The sequence below is a fragment of the Anomalospiza imberbis genome, chromosome 20 (assembly GCF_031753505.1).
Source record: "Anomalospiza imberbis isolate Cuckoo-Finch-1a 21T00152 chromosome 20, ASM3175350v1, whole genome shotgun sequence".
In the NCBI taxonomy this organism is placed as follows: Eukaryota; Metazoa; Chordata; class Aves; order Passeriformes; family Viduidae; genus Anomalospiza; species Anomalospiza imberbis.
Window position 1 is genome coordinate 7,172,122 of NC_089700.1, and position 15,022 is coordinate 7,187,143.

The 15,022-nt window shown below is 45.1% G+C and overlaps 2 protein-coding genes and 1 long non-coding RNA gene across 4 annotated transcripts in view; 2 read left to right on the forward strand and 1 right to left on the reverse strand.

Moving 5' to 3' along the window:
- The window catches only part of NUFIP2 (nuclear FMR1 interacting protein 2), a 42,310-nt gene extending 35,301 nt beyond the window's left edge, over positions 1–7,009 (reverse strand). The window contains exon 1 of the mRNA XM_068210501.1: positions 6,438–7,009. The gene's annotated coding sequence lies outside the window, so the exon portion shown is untranslated. The remainder of the gene's footprint in view (positions 1–6,437) is intronic.
- LOC137485798 (uncharacterized) lies at positions 1,575–6,944 on the forward strand. 2 transcript variants are annotated; one of them, XR_011005461.1, is made up of 2 exons: positions 1,575–1,813; positions 1,894–6,944. It is a non-coding gene; the product is annotated as an uncharacterized lncRNA (long non-coding RNA). The 2 variants fall into 2 exon arrangements; XR_011005462.1 differs by having other exon boundaries at positions 2,061–6,944.
- Positions 7,010–7,810: 801 nt separating the features above from the next.
- The window catches only part of TAOK1 (TAO kinase 1), a 69,766-nt gene continuing 62,554 nt past the window's right edge, over positions 7,811–15,022 (forward strand). The window contains exon 1 of the mRNA XM_068210492.1: positions 7,811–8,160. The gene's annotated coding sequence lies outside the window, so the exon portion shown is untranslated. The remainder of the gene's footprint in view (positions 8,161–15,022) is intronic.

Below are 15,022 nucleotides of genomic sequence, written 5' to 3' on the forward strand. Positions count from 1 at the left end.
GTTCTATTTTCCGGTGTGGAAACACCAAGCATACAGTAACAAATCACAGGCAGCTCACCCCATAGACGTAGACAGGGGTTATCCACCAATTGTGTGGATCCTGGCAAGCGCACACACCACGCTGGAGCTGACGACTGCAGTTGTTCCCAATCTCCTCTAGGGAGTGCAGTTGGAAAGGAAGAGACGGAACTGCAGTGCACATGCCAGCTGGGAATCAGTGACTCAGGATATTCAGTCACAAATGGTGTCTGTCCATTTCCAGCTGAAGGCAGGGAGGAGCAATGAGGTTTGAGCTTGACCTAAGAGCAGAATTCTACTAGAACCCCAGGTATGCTTTACTGTGTGAGAGAAAGGTCTGCCAAGATACTAGAAGTCAAGATGTAAATCAAGCAATAGGACTTCAAATACTAGATCAATCATTTAAGCCAACATCCCCACAGCTGAATGCAGCATGAACAACACTTTTATGGGGCTTCCATCTCCTATGCTCTAGTACATCATGATGTGCATCCATCAGATCATTGAGCAAAGGTATGTCTAGTCTCCAAACATCATCCAGGCCTTGGTCTCTGCACAAAGAACACCAGAGACATTTTTTAGAACTAGATGTATTTTGTGTGCACATGCACAGTTCTCACTACTAGAAACTGGTCAGACCCATCAACTTATTTCCCCATGGATTTACAAAACAGCTGAGGAGATATAGCACTTGTCTGATCTCTGTAGTAAAGAATCATGGATAAAAAGGCCTAAGGTCGCCTATTTTTTCTTTACAAATGATATGCATGCATTGATTCTGCGACCTGCTACACCTTCCTTAAAGGAGGACCAGAATGTAAAATATATCTACTCAGAACAGGATTTTTTCCCTCTTCCCCTATCCCAAAATAATAATAATTCATGTTCCCAGACTCAAGATAAAAAACTGTTAAGAAATACAGAAGTCATACTAACATCTACCTAAGGCAAAGGGTAAGAGAAAAAACTCAGCAGGTAAGAGTCTGGATAGGAAAAGCAGATCTCCTGGAGGGACATACCTACATTTAGACAGATGCCAGAGTTGATCCCAAGCACAGCAGCAAATGCAGTGAGTTCTGTGAAGTTACTGACACTCTGTGACAAAGTAGGTCTGTGGAACCACGGAGGAGCTGCAGTTTTGAGAAACCAAGAGAAAGTAACTGTTGCTGCGTATGGACAAAGCTTCCCGGCTGGCACAGACAACTTTGCCACTTACAGAAATTACCTACAGTAAAACAGGAGCAGACATTCACATGCCTAAGGACAGCAACCAGACCAACAGCTAGGGATTTCACTTTCAGTTCCAGTAGCAGCAGATACCTGTGTACCAGAAGCCTCATTACTGACATAGGAAAAAAAAAAAAGAACAAAGTGTATAGAAGCTGTGATAAATAAAAAGGAACCATCGGCTCTTTCTTGTCCTTGCAAATAGCAGAGCATCTCCTCCCTGACATGTCTCATTCACTCTTAAATTTTCCCACCAGCATTGATTTCTGTTGCCGTCTTGAATAATACAGGTTTTTTTTAGGGTTGTTTTTTTTTTTTTTTTTTTTTTTTTAATAAAAGCAGGGAGAGGCACGCTTAGCACCAAGAGATCCTCAGAAATCTGTAAAAATATTCCTGGTGAGAGCATAATTGATTTCCAGGGAGATGTTTATGATGTATGCATTATCACAATCTCAGAACTTCATTCCCCACCTATTTAGGATTCTCACACTGGATTACAACCTGCCTTCACATAAGAGATGTTGAAGCTTTCAATGAGGTCACGCCAGACTCTGACAAGCACCGATGGGTGAGTCATGCTGCAGTAGCCAGAGATACAAGCAATACATTTGTTAATCTGTATGCAGTCTAACTCTTTTTTTGGTCTAGAATCTTATTCAAGGGTGAAATACAATGTCTCAGAGATAGGTGACTGCAGAATTGCTGAAGAGCAAGGCCACAGTTTTACTGTGGTTTATGGATTATAAGAATCAGTGCCTGGAAGCAAGTTCACAACACTGTAAAATGTTGTTTTACCTATAAAATCTATAAAACAGGAGATCAAGATCCAGATAGGGTCAACAGCAGAGCTGTTCATTGCAGATCACTGGAAAAGCCATCATGCTAATATGGAAACTAGGAGTTCTCAGAAGAGTTTCACCTACTCTTGACCAGCAGTTCCAGTCATGCTCTCCAGCCAACTCTCTTCCAGCGGCTACCTCCCTGTACCACGGTCAGCTCGTGTAAATACACATCCCTACACCAGCCAGTCTAGGACAAAGGCCAGGGTAGTCACAGCACTGTCAGGCTGGGGTCTGAGCTGAGATAGGCAGCACTAACTCAGCAGGGTCAGGCACACAACACTCTCTTCTGCTGACTCAGCTATGAGGGAAAACCTGTGGAGAAGCATTAGCTCAGACAACAGCAACTTCTTGAACCACCAGAGCAAAATTCTCCATGGAAGCTTTGGAAATGTGGCAAAAAGGCCACAGAAAACCACGGAACAAGTGAGATATGGGGAATGAGTGCATGACAGCAGAAAAAAGTTTCTTCATCTTGGCTTAACTACTGGACAGCCAGGAAAAGGAACAAATAATAAAGGGAAGAGATAAAGTAAATCTAAAAGAAATCCTGTAGACGGAGAACAAAGAAATTAAATGCTGCTGTATTTTCATTGCTATGAAGCTAAATTAAGCCTCCTAAGGCAAGCAGAGAAATAATTGGTTTAGATTTCTATTCAGAAGACAGCATGAGCAGCAAGTGTCAGTGGAACAACTAACAAAAGGTGTCTTCCTTCAGAGAAAGCAAGCCAGCAGATTGCATAACTGAAATGAGTTTCCTCCCAGTTTCACATTATTAGTCACCTTTCTCCCTTCTCTGCCGAAGGCCTCTTCTTACCCATCCATCCAAGCACCAGAGCCAAGGCCTTTCCTGTGCTGCTTCTTTCCATCAGTCACTCTTCAATATCAAAGACTTCATAATACTGGTCCTTGTACCCACTGCAGATATTCTGAACCAATGCCAGAGTAAAACCCCCTTCAGCCCTGCTGTTGGGAAAAAATCTCAGACACCTGAACAGACTCTCCTTGTACTCAGCTGTCACGGCCTAAAAAAAACCCAGTTAGTTCTGAAATTCTGAAAAGATTTCAAAGGAAATTTATTGCAAAGACCCATTGAAGAGTCCTCGCTAGTAGAAGACATGCTACCTAGAGTCCCTTAGCAACCTGTTTGACTCAGGTGGAAATGACCTACTGGCATTTATTTGTAATTGCCCAGCATGGCAGTGGTTGAGGAAGGAAAAGCTGTTGAGTCACACTGCAAGCCACTTTTCCACTTTTGTCTGGTTTCCCAGAGGGTAGAGTCAGGAGGCTGAGATTCTGTTTATGTCTCTGACACTCATTTCCCATATGACTTTGGCAAGTACTTCTTCTTGTGCCACCATTTCCCCATTTTTTAATAGCTAAAACCACTGAACTCATGGAACAATCATAAGTGCACAGCAAGGAGCATCTAATAAAAGGTAAGAGAAGAGTGAAGTATTATAATTGTTGTCATAGAATACAAAAGCAGTTGCGTAATAACATCAGTATTGCTTCATTTTTGTCCTTACAACACGAACTGTCAGAGGGACACTGTCTGACACGGTATCTTCATCCCATCCAAATGCTTGGATGTACCCAAGCATTTACATCACTGATACAAAACCAGATTGTTGTAATCTGGAAGACTCTACCTCGTTTATTTTGACCAGCCTTTCTCTAGAACATGTTTTTCCTGTATAACCTCATAACCCATAATAATGGCCCAAACTGCACTATAGGAATGATGGCAGGTTTCATGTGCTAGTAAAATCAAAACAATTCCTCACTTGTGCATTGCACAACTAGTCACTCACTAAAACACACAAGTGCTTATCTTCTCTGCAAGCAGAAAACAAGCTGAAAGTTACTTTCTAAGTTAGTATATCATACATACAAAGAACACTTTCTAAAAATCTCAATGGCATGAAAGAATTAAATTGGCTAAATTACATTCTGCTTGTACGACAACAAGTTTCCTAAGAAAAAGCACTGATAACTGGTGGTCACAGCTGCTACATAATTAACAACCAAATTTCTCTGCTTCGGGTTCTACGATTTCTCCTAAAATTTAAAATTGTTTGCTTTAAAATGGCCAGATTCAAGCAACATTTGGACTAAAGGCTGAGGAAGGCATGGCTGTAATTACAGCACCTGAAACTGTGCCCTAATCACACTCTTATCTTTCTTATCTACTGCAAGTATTTATAAAGCAATGATTACTGTACTAGGCCCCGTCACTGCTCTGAGTTAGTTCTGAACCAGCACTTTCATACTGCCGTAAGAAGTTTACACTGCTTGAACTGGTGTCATTCTGCTGAGACATAAAGCCAAGCTTCTCATCACTTAAAGTCATTAAAAAAAAATAAACTATGGCACCTCTACAGGAGCAGGGGTGTTAACCCCAATGTCCTGGCCAAACTCCCTGCTTGAGTAATTACAATGTCCCTTGAATAAATTCTTGCCATAGTTTCCGTTGGACTTAGTATTGTTCTCTACTTCCTCTCCTACAATATCATGGAGAGCTGGTGCATGCTCCTAAAGGTCCTGTCCATGTTTTTAATGTTGTATGGGTCTACTCCAGGGCCAGCTCTGCAGCAGCACATTGGGAGCAATGTGTTGAAACCAGTTCTGCCTGTCAGCTGAACCGCTAGGCAATTTGTAATATTTATTTATTGATGTTCTGGCACCTCCTTCAGACGGAATTAACTTTGGGTATAGCTATCTGACAGATAGACTGGTGCAGATCCCAGATGGAGACATACATATACCTGTTTAGTTCTGGACTAAATTTGCATCAGGAAATTAGCAAATGAAGATGAACTAACTTTCTAGATGCTTACTATGGTCTTTTGAGAAGGCAGCAAGAACACGCCAAATGCAATGAACTAGGAAAGCTAAATGTGCTGTTCAGTTCAGCTGGCGACAACAAACATAATATTCATAGTGGCTGTTCCCTCAGAATTTCAGTGAACTTTTTCCAAGCAGTCTGTTCACAGACTATACTGTATATTTTTTAAGCAGTCGCTGAATGCGTTTCAAATGCAGATCTAGCATTTCAAGTTAAATACTTGATAGTTAAGGGCAAAGCATTATGCGCATTTTTCCGCAGCCACTGTTAAGAGACTCTATGGATTTTTACCTAGACCTCTCATTATCTTTCACGTGTGTAACACTAAGAGCTGAGGCCCAGACTCTCTGCTGGCATTTGATGGGTTAGCTCCATGGACCTCGCCAGCTCTCATAATTCATGAGCTTTACAGGCAGTTTGTCTGCAAGAAGAAGTACAAGATCAAGATTCAGAAGAACCTGATTCTTAATTCCACCTTTTGACCCCATGGGCGGATCACTCTCTCTTACTGCTCCATTTTGTTCTCCCATCTCCAAAAGCAAATGATACCCACTAATTTGACGAAACAAGTACAAAACCAAAATTAGTATCAATAGGCCAATGCTGAGCAGATTCACATTAAACACCATTCTTCCAACATTTGAAAACACAAATGTTTACCTTTCAAACATGCCCTTAATTTCCCCAGAAGCGTGCTTCCCATATTATTTCAGAAGACAGAAACTGTAGCTTCAGAAAGCGGATGGTTTTATTTTTGTGTCATTACAAAAATGCCTTTTAACTTGTCAAATGATACACTACAAATATCTTTGGCAGATGAATGAAACCAAGTTTCCTGTCAAAGCTGCCAACTTCAAGGTTGAGATCATCAGATAAACCTTTAGTTTGCCTCTCCCAATACCCACAACAACATATGTTTGAAGTGATCCACGTTTGTCTCTCTTTTCCTATAGGGATTTGAAAAGGCGAGGTATCAGACAGCTTTGGGACAAGTTCACAAAACTCTGCATGGGATCCACAATTGTTATGGCCAACAACATTCCTCAGGTGTCCCCCCCTCCCAGATTAAACTCCCCAGTAGCTCTGCCTGTCTAAAGGTAAATGCAAAATTCACCTAAACTGTATCCAGGATCACCTCAACACCTGCTGGATACAAAGCTTTCTGTTAGGTTAAGTAGAAAATAGGAAGGAAGTTTGTTTCATCCATTTTATTCCAGCAGTAGCAGTAAGACTGGATTTACAGAGTTGCATTATTTCATAATGGGGACAACTCAAAACTGAGTATTTGCAGGGTACTTTGTAACAGAGCGCACTGTGCCTGCAGTGTAATTCTGAAGTCAAAAGCGGAAGCCATCCCTACAAACACACCTTTGACAAACTTTGTGTTTTATGTAACTGTTTCTATTAATTTATTATCAGGATGTCAGTACAAATTGTTATTTTGATGATTCCTTGCCCCCATACTTCTGAAAGGGAAAGCAATGATAAACACAAGGGAGACTGACCTCAGTGATTTCCTCTGTTCAGACTGGAGCACAATGAGCTCAAACACCATGACAAGGAGAAGTGAACTGTTTAGAATTCCTCCAGCTGTAACCTATAGTAAAAACAAATAAACAAATACGTGACTACAAGATGTGATAATTAATCCCTGCATGAAGCCAACTGTTATCTCTGCTTCGTGGATGGAGATACCAAAGCACACAAAGGCTCAACAACCTACCAAGTTCAACACCCACTACTGAGAGCCAAGAGTACAGTTTAGGAGACCATGTGCTCAGCCCATGAGATTTTTTCCCCCCTCTTCTGGCCACAACCCAGATACAGCTCAGCCAAGGGCAGGCTGAAATACACCCATTTGGTGAGGGCACCTGCACTAGAGCAATCAGCTGCCACCTCCTGGGATTGTCACCGCCTGCAGATGAGCTGCTCCTGGCCAGAGAGGCAGCTCCACTTGGCTCCATGTCCTCACCACAGACAGCTTACCCCAAACCTACTGTCCTCTGCCACACTGCCCCCAAAAAGTTCCCACCCGTGCCAGGCCTCCCCCCTACACCTCTTCTTCCCACACATGTCCAGGCCCCATGTACCCCCTTGCTGAGCCCCTCATCTCTCTGCCCTGCCCCCCCCACCGCCCACTTTCCTCAGTTTCCTCATTTCTCCCTCAGGCCTGCTGCCCCCCAAAATGCTGTCTGAGCTCCAATGGCCTCAGCAGCAGCCCCTCATCATCTCCTCCCTGAGGCCCCTCTCCCCACTCAGTGCCCCACATGGGGCTTCCACAAACCCTCTTTCCCCAACTCCCCTCAGCACCCCCACATGCCAGCTCTCTCCTGTTCTCCTGTCCCCTAAAACTGCTCCTCACGCCAAAACCCCTCTTCACACAACCCCTCACAGCTGGTTACTCTCTCCTCACACCAATGAGCCCCCCCAAGAGCCCCGCACACCAAGAGTTTCTCCTCACACAACCCTTCACAGCTGGCTGCCCTCTCCTCACAAGAGCCCACCAGACCAACGCCCTCTCCCCACGCAGACCCTCACACCAACATCCCCTCCTCGGAGCGACCCTCGCACCGAGAGCCACCCGCCCCTCACACCCAGGACCCCTCAGACCGCCGCCCGCGCCGCAACTGCCCCTCCGCCGCCCCGCCCCCGCTCCCCCCGCCGCCCCCAGCCCCTCCCGCCGGCCGCGGTGCTGGGGGGGGAGGGAGAGGGCGGCGAAGTCTCGCGAGAGGGGCGGGCGGGGGCCGCTGGCTGCGGGCAGCGCGGAGCGGCGGCGGCGGCGGCGCAGCCGGAGCCCGGGCGGCGCTGAGGGGAGGTGGCGGCGGGGCGGCGGCAGCGATCGCGGCCCGGCACACGGACCCGCTCCGCCGCGGCGGCACGGCCGGCGCCGCCCGCCCTCCCGCACGCCGCGCCTCCGCGGTGCGGCCTGGCCGCGGCTCGGCGAGCGGGGCCCAGGCAGCGGCGGCGGTGGTGGTGGTAGTGGTGGCGGCGGCGGTGGCGGCGGCTGAGCGCTCCGCCGCGCCCGCCCTGCCATCTTAGGTGCCGTGCCCCGCCGCCTTTGTGCCCGCCGCGCCCGGGCACCCGCGGGGGCCGGGCCCGACGCCCCTCCGGGGGCGCCTCCCCCCGCGGGGCCGCCGCCCCTTGCCCCGCTCCTCCTCCTCGTTCTCCTCCTCCTCCTCCTCCTCCGCGGGGGGCCGACCGGCGCTCCCAGCCCGGCTGCGGCGGAGGGTAAGGCAGGCAGCGCGGCGGGGGGCTCGGCCGGGGCGGCCCCGGGAGGGTGCGGGAGGAGGTGGGTGGTGGGGGCGGCCCGGTGGGGCCGGCGCCTCCCCCGCCGCGCTCTGCGGCAGTGCCGCAGGGTCGGGGCTGCCGCCGCCGCCGAGCACCGGCGGGGGAGCGGGCGGCGAAATGGCGCTTCCCGCGGAGGGGCGGCCGCGGGCGGAGGGGTGTTCCCCGCTGTCAGGGGCCGCCGGAGGCCCAGGGCTGGGGCCGGGGCCGGCCCCGCGGCCAGGCGTGCCCAGCGCCGCGGCCCTTTTTGTCTGCGGCTGCCCCGGGGGCTCCGCCGGCCGATCCCCGACCCCAGAGGGGGTAAGGGGTCCCTCGGAGACCCGCGCGGATTTATGCCCTTTTATTTTTTTCACCTTTTTTTTTTTTTTTTTTTTTTTTTCCTCCATGCCCCTCGCTCCTCCCCAAGCGGTGAGTTTTCAGTGTATATACCATTTTGTTCGGTGCTGGTGTGGGATTTGGCTGAAAGTGACCTATTTTAAAGACCTTTTATTGCTCCCCCCTCAGCAATGCATGTGGCGGCCGATTCCGTTACCCAAATAGCGTTTCCCCAACCATTTTAATTTGTCAGATTAAAACATTTTATGGAGGCTGGATTTCTGTAACCCGCGTGTGGGTATGTCGTTAGAAATATCTCTCACCCTGCTTTGCTGCAAGCATCTTTGGAGCATCAGAGTTGACCTTTGTCACTGTGAAAGCAGAAATAAATACCAAGACGATACCTGGGAGATGCAGTTGTACCATTGTGTTGGGCGCGGTACAAGAAATGAGGTGGGGGGGAGAGAACCAGAGATTAAAATGGTTGTTGTCAAATGTAGATCTTTACATGCCTTCGGAAAAAAAATATGACAGATCAGTAACAGCCCTGAGGACTTCTAATATATTTTCTTAGAAAAACGTTTCGTGTTTATCGTGCCTGTCTCTGCTGCTTATCATGGTACGGAGTATTTCATTAGGTGGCATTTTAGTGGCTCTGTTGGTTAAATAGCAGTTGCATTAACTAGTTGAACAAATTGTGTCCTTCACCTTTGACTATTGCATTTTGAGAGCCGTTACAGCAGTGTGCCCATGCATGCCAAGGGCGGATTAATAAGATGTTACCTAAAGGTTTGGATATTATTGATTCCTTACTATTAATGCTATTTATAGTGCATTTGACATGGCTCTTGTTTTATGTATTTGGATAAATGTTATCAGCTTGGAATGCTTGAGATGAAACGTTTCAAAAATACCACCCCAAATATATGTATAAATTGAACAATATAGTTCAGATCCTTAGTGTCTGAAAAACAGCTGTAGGAAATAGCACATAATATTGAAAACCGTGGAAGACGGATGCATTTTGACACTAGGGAATATTTGTTTTCATATTTCAGGATTACAGAATAACAACTTCTGTTGCAATAAATACAGGTTTTGGTATGCTTTTCTTGAGCCTATATTTTCCTTGCCTTTGTGCCTCCTCATAGTTAGTGTGCCATAGTTTCTGCTGCTTATGTGCAAGGGCAAACCTAATCAACGATTGGCTTGAGCCTTCATATTAGATTCTCCACAACATTGGCCTAGTTCTGACTGGTATGTTTGCCATTTTTAGGACTCCTCTTCCTTTTATCCATAGGCTGAAATACATGGATAAACTTGAACCTCAGTTTGTCCTTTGAACTTGAGAGACTGTTTTTCTCCTCTCAACAATATCTCAGTGAAGAGAAGGTGGATCTGATAGAACAGCCCAACTTTAAGTTTAATCCTGCTGAAATACAACCGCCTGAAGAAAAAACTTAGGATAGTTGGATATTACTTTTCTTTTTAAGTAGACTGAATTAAGTGTTGCCTGTACAGGACCAGATGTTGGCACTAAAATTATGTACAGATAAGGTGGCTTAGGCCTCAAATTAGACTATTTGAAAAATGTATCTGTGTTCTGCTGTTAAATTCTGGTGTAAGCTAAACTGAAGAACTTTAAATGTTTACTTCCAGCTAAATAACATTTCCAATTGTGCAGTTTTCATCTCTAGCTCTATTCACCAGTTTTTGTCTCCAGAATAACATGTTTTTAATGAGTAGTAGGTCAGTCTCAGGTTTTATGTTTGGTGAGATTCAACAGAAGAGAAGCAAATATCCCACTAATAATTACATCTTCAGATGTATCCTAATAGTGGATTTCCTGTAATGAGGATGTTTTGTAGAGAACAATAGATATGGCAGCAATTTCAGAGATTTGTTTTAAAGATGTTGTAGTTAGCTGACTCTGCAGTAGTGAGTTCCACTTCTACGCAACCCTTGCATACTCAACAGAACTTTAGGTGGTTTCCAGGTACTTGGTTTTCAGGTGTAGTTTCCTTTCTAGCAAAGACAGACTGGATATACTGCTGCTGTTGTGTCTCATGTCTGTCACTTCTGCAAGGATATACTTCTGAATCTAACTTAGTAGGGAGTAAGGTCATTTGCAAAACATGCCTCATAGAAGTTTTTTTGACAGTATAGGCATTTTGTCAAGTGAGAACATAATTAGGGTTGATCTGGCTCTCTTTGTGATCCAGAAGTGGTGGGGAAGCTATGGTAAATACCATTTGTCTTATTCCATTCTCAGTGTGTTTTGGAGAACACTCCCATAATCACTAAGATCCTATCTTAGAAGCATTTTCTGTTGTGTTCCTGTTCATATTAAAATCATGTAAACAACATACTGTTAGGTTGAAGTACATACTAGAAATTATAAAAATCTTTGGTGTTACCAGGGCTGAGCCACACTCTTGTCTTCTGAATGGCAGTGGTGCTGAGTGGCCATTACCTTTTTCCTGTTCAAGTATGCTGTGTAGTGTCAAAGATTTTACTTTTATTTCCTTTTGTGAACCTTGACAAAGGGAAGAGCTGAACTTCAACCCTGGACTGGAGTCATGTCTGAACTGGAAAGTTTCCTGATCTGACAGCAAGGTTTCAGTCCTGTCCTCTCCTGGTTAACCATGCCTGGGACAAGCTTGCCTGTAACAGCACAGAGCAGGATGATTTAATACTCTCCGAGACCCACATCTGTCTTCTCTTCTGTAATATTGAGTGTGTCCTCCTCTTCTCCACAAAGTGCTCATTCTGGATGCACACAGTGCAGGATGAAACCCTGGTATGTGCGGCCTGGTGCTCTCTGGCAAGTTCCTCTTATGCTGGAAGTTGACTGAGGTGTGCAGTCCTGTCCTGCTCTTGGTTCTCCATGTGTCATTTCATTGGCTGTGGTCTTTGATCCTGCACCAGCAAAAAGCTAACCTAAGGAAAAATAGTTTTGTGTCAGTTTGGTGATCTGAAATGGCTCAGTGCACAGTGAGGTGAGGTTAGAGACACCCCCGGGGATTGGGCTGCACCACCACCGCCAGCAGTGATGTTTAAAGACAGACGTGGCTGGTGATACCTTTTGCTAAACTTGTAGTGGTTAGGTTTCAGGATTCTTTGTTTTTATTGTCCTTTGACAGGCTGAAGCATTGCTGATTATACATTGATTTCTCTGTGGAGAAGAGACTGAAAAAAATTCAGTGGACAAAGGGTCAGAAAATCACTAATCCCCTCATGTAAGTTCCAGAGGGAGAGTCCTTCCTGTGAAAAAATTTAAAATATAAAAACATGAAATCAGAGGTGAAATGCAAAGTGTCTGAAGGGAAGAAGTGTGCAGAAAATAGTAGGAAAAGATAGAGAGCTGTTTAAAAGCAGAGTTGGCTTTTACACGCTATTCCTTCCTCTGTGCCTAAGTGCTCATTTACAGTACAGAACATGGAGGAGGGAATACTTTCTGAAGGCCCTTAGAAACACAATGGACATTAGCCAGCACAGTGGGGGCTCCAAACATGGTTTTTAAAGCAATTTTAGAATAAATACTTGGTGATCACTGGAATTACAGTATTTTTTTAATCGTGAAAGGGAAGCCATTAGGAACTTCTAATACTTGATGAGAAGTCAGTGCATTATTACTCTTGATTTTTTTTTTTTCACATTCTGCTAAATCTTTGTTTCTTTGCCAGAAGAAAAGGCAAGGTAGCCACTGTAAACAAAACATGAAATTGCCAAAGCAGCAATAAGTTTTGTCTAAACAGAGAAGTTTCTCCAGTTTAATCAGAGCTTGCTGAGGACAGATCTACAACATTAGTTACACACCTATAGCTTGGAGGTGAGGTTTTCTTCCTCTTAGGGGTTGGTGAGGACAGTCCAACATGAGTTAGAGTGATGATGGCTTCTTAATACAACTGGACAGTAGCTCGTAGTTTTGCCTGCTGTATTGCTTGGCTGGAAAGAGTTTTGATTTTTCTTTAGGGGTCAGAATGGGGTGACAGCATGAGATTTACATGTTGAGTATTGTCCTTAGGATGGAAAATGCTTGAAATGTTTTGTTTGGGGGAAAAGTTAGATCTTGAGGAAAAAAAGTAAAAGTCACAGAACTCTAAAGCTGGCCGGCTCTTCAATTTTCTGTGCCTGTGATCTTCCAATGACCCTTATTACACTCCTGGCTACAGCCATACAAATATTTTCTTTAGAGTGAGATGTAATATTATAAAAACAATTTTCTCCTACACTCATTGAGTTCAGCATGTTTACAGGGCAGCCTCCTATCAGAATGTGGGGGAACAGTGCCTGTGAGTTTAGTTGGAAGCTTTTATTGCATGTCAGCTTTATCAATCCTTATTTAAAAGGAAAATTTTTGATGTTTACTGTTAATCTCAGAGATTTTTGCTGTAGCTGTAGACTGAAAGCCAATATGTATTACACTTGATTTCTTAGAATGTGAATAAAGTTGCTTTCAGCCTTTCACTTAGTTCACCTAAACTTTAAAACTTCTTTCACTTCCCTTTAGCCTTCTACCATTACTTGAGCACTGCTAGACACAGATTTTGAGGCCTTAGGTCCTTAGGATCAGTCCTTCCCTTTGCGTTGCTTGTTCAGCTTCAGTTCACTCTGGTCTGGCTGATTTCTAATGTCTAGAAAGCTTTGGGGTCCTGGAGCATGGGAAAGAGGAATATTCAAGTGCAAGTATGTTGAAAGTGCAGGGACCATTTCTTGTAACACTTTTGGCTTGCTCCCCATCCATGTGTTCAGTCTGTTTTCAAGCACCCAGCAATCCTTCCTCTTCCCTGACATTCCACTGCTCAAGGGCAGTAACAGACCCATGAGCCAAAGCCCAGAGAAATGTTGTACTGAGATTTCTTGGAAAGAATCCCATGTGCTATTGCACATGTTTGTTATTTTTGCCTCCTTCTCCATTCTTAATATGCAATTCTCATTTCCCACCTCAGTCCCCTTTTAATTGGTGACCGTCCCTCCCTCCCCAGCTGAGATGAGAGGAGAGGTTATTTTTGCTAGTGCTGTTTCTCAAATAGGCCACGGGTATCCAGTAAGTAGTGCAGTAACTTTCTACAGCAGTTATTGGGATTTCTCAAGCTGTATCCTGGTGGCAGTGCAACATGTTTCTCCTTTAGTTCTGGCTTGCAGTTGTCACTAACATTAACTCCTCCCAGTTCCCACTTCCTTGTAACCCAATCTGAATAAAGATCATGGGATTTGAATGAGCCTTGCTTTGCTGCTGCTGCTCTGGATGTTTGGGTTGTCTCTGTGCTCTTTGTAAACTGTGTGCTGTGATCTTTTTTTTGGCTTTGCCTGTTTCAAGGAGCAATTGACAGTTGTTAAAATCAGTTCTGGGCCAGCTGTGATTTGATGCGATTAAACTGTGTTAAATGTGTTCCAGAACTGTTTCCTGGCCTAGATAGCAAACTAGTTAAACCCTGGGTTTGGAATCTATTTTGGTATGATTTTGCCCTGTACCCCTAGGTAAGCTGTGTCCCTCTTTGAGGGTCAAACAGAACAGAGGGTCTGTGCACAGCACATGATCTTCTGCCTTTAATCCATCAATTTCCTGTGTCTCCTTGGGCTTTTTAAATTAGTCTTTGCATATCGAAGTCTTGTCTTGAGAATTATGTGCTGGACTGACTGCAGTAGTGTGGTTTTGCCACCCATAAAGACTAAGGTGCAGTGATCTGATTTTTGCTGGCATCAGCTGAGCTGGTACAAACCCCCCTTTATACTTGCTTGGTACGTCCGGGTATGCAGCCAGGCTCTTAGGTTGGGGTTTTTATGAAGGCTTGCAACTTCAGTTAAAGAGGGTAACCTCGGCCTTGACAAAAATTCCTGCTGTCTCCTAGAAGTGCATGTCAGAGTTGGGAAGGAAATAATGATACATTTCAGGGGCAGCGCCTTGCAAAGAATGCCAAGCTCCATTTTTATTATGGGTTAATTGCCATACAGGCAAACCCTGAACTCTTACCTGTGTTTTTGGCTTAATTTTCCCTCTTCCCTTTCCACACAAACCCCCCTCTGACACATGCTTTGAAGTGTTTAAAACTAGGTTAGTCTCTGGCTGGAGGTGTGTGGTAGAACCTCCTTTTAATTCTTGCTGGGACCTGCCCGTTTTGCAGCAAGAATGCAGGTGAACCCATCTGAATGCTGATCATCTGTCCTTTGTAAGTGATGGAAGGTTATTTTTCCCTTCATTTGACACAATACATGGGCAAGGAAATCCTAGAGCATCTCCATTCTAGAAGCCACCTTGAGTGGCTGGATCTGTACAAGCTGGAGTGCTCATGGAGGTGGGAGAAGAGGGCTTAGTGAGGATGCTGGGGCTGAATTGAGGTGATTGCATGACAGTCACTGGAGGTATTTTCTTCTCCTGTTCTCAGAAGATGTTGCTGTCGCCTGCTAGCTCAGTAGTTGACCACATTCTTAGCAGATCAACCTACACATATGTCCTGAACTGACCAGAAAATTCAACATTTCTATT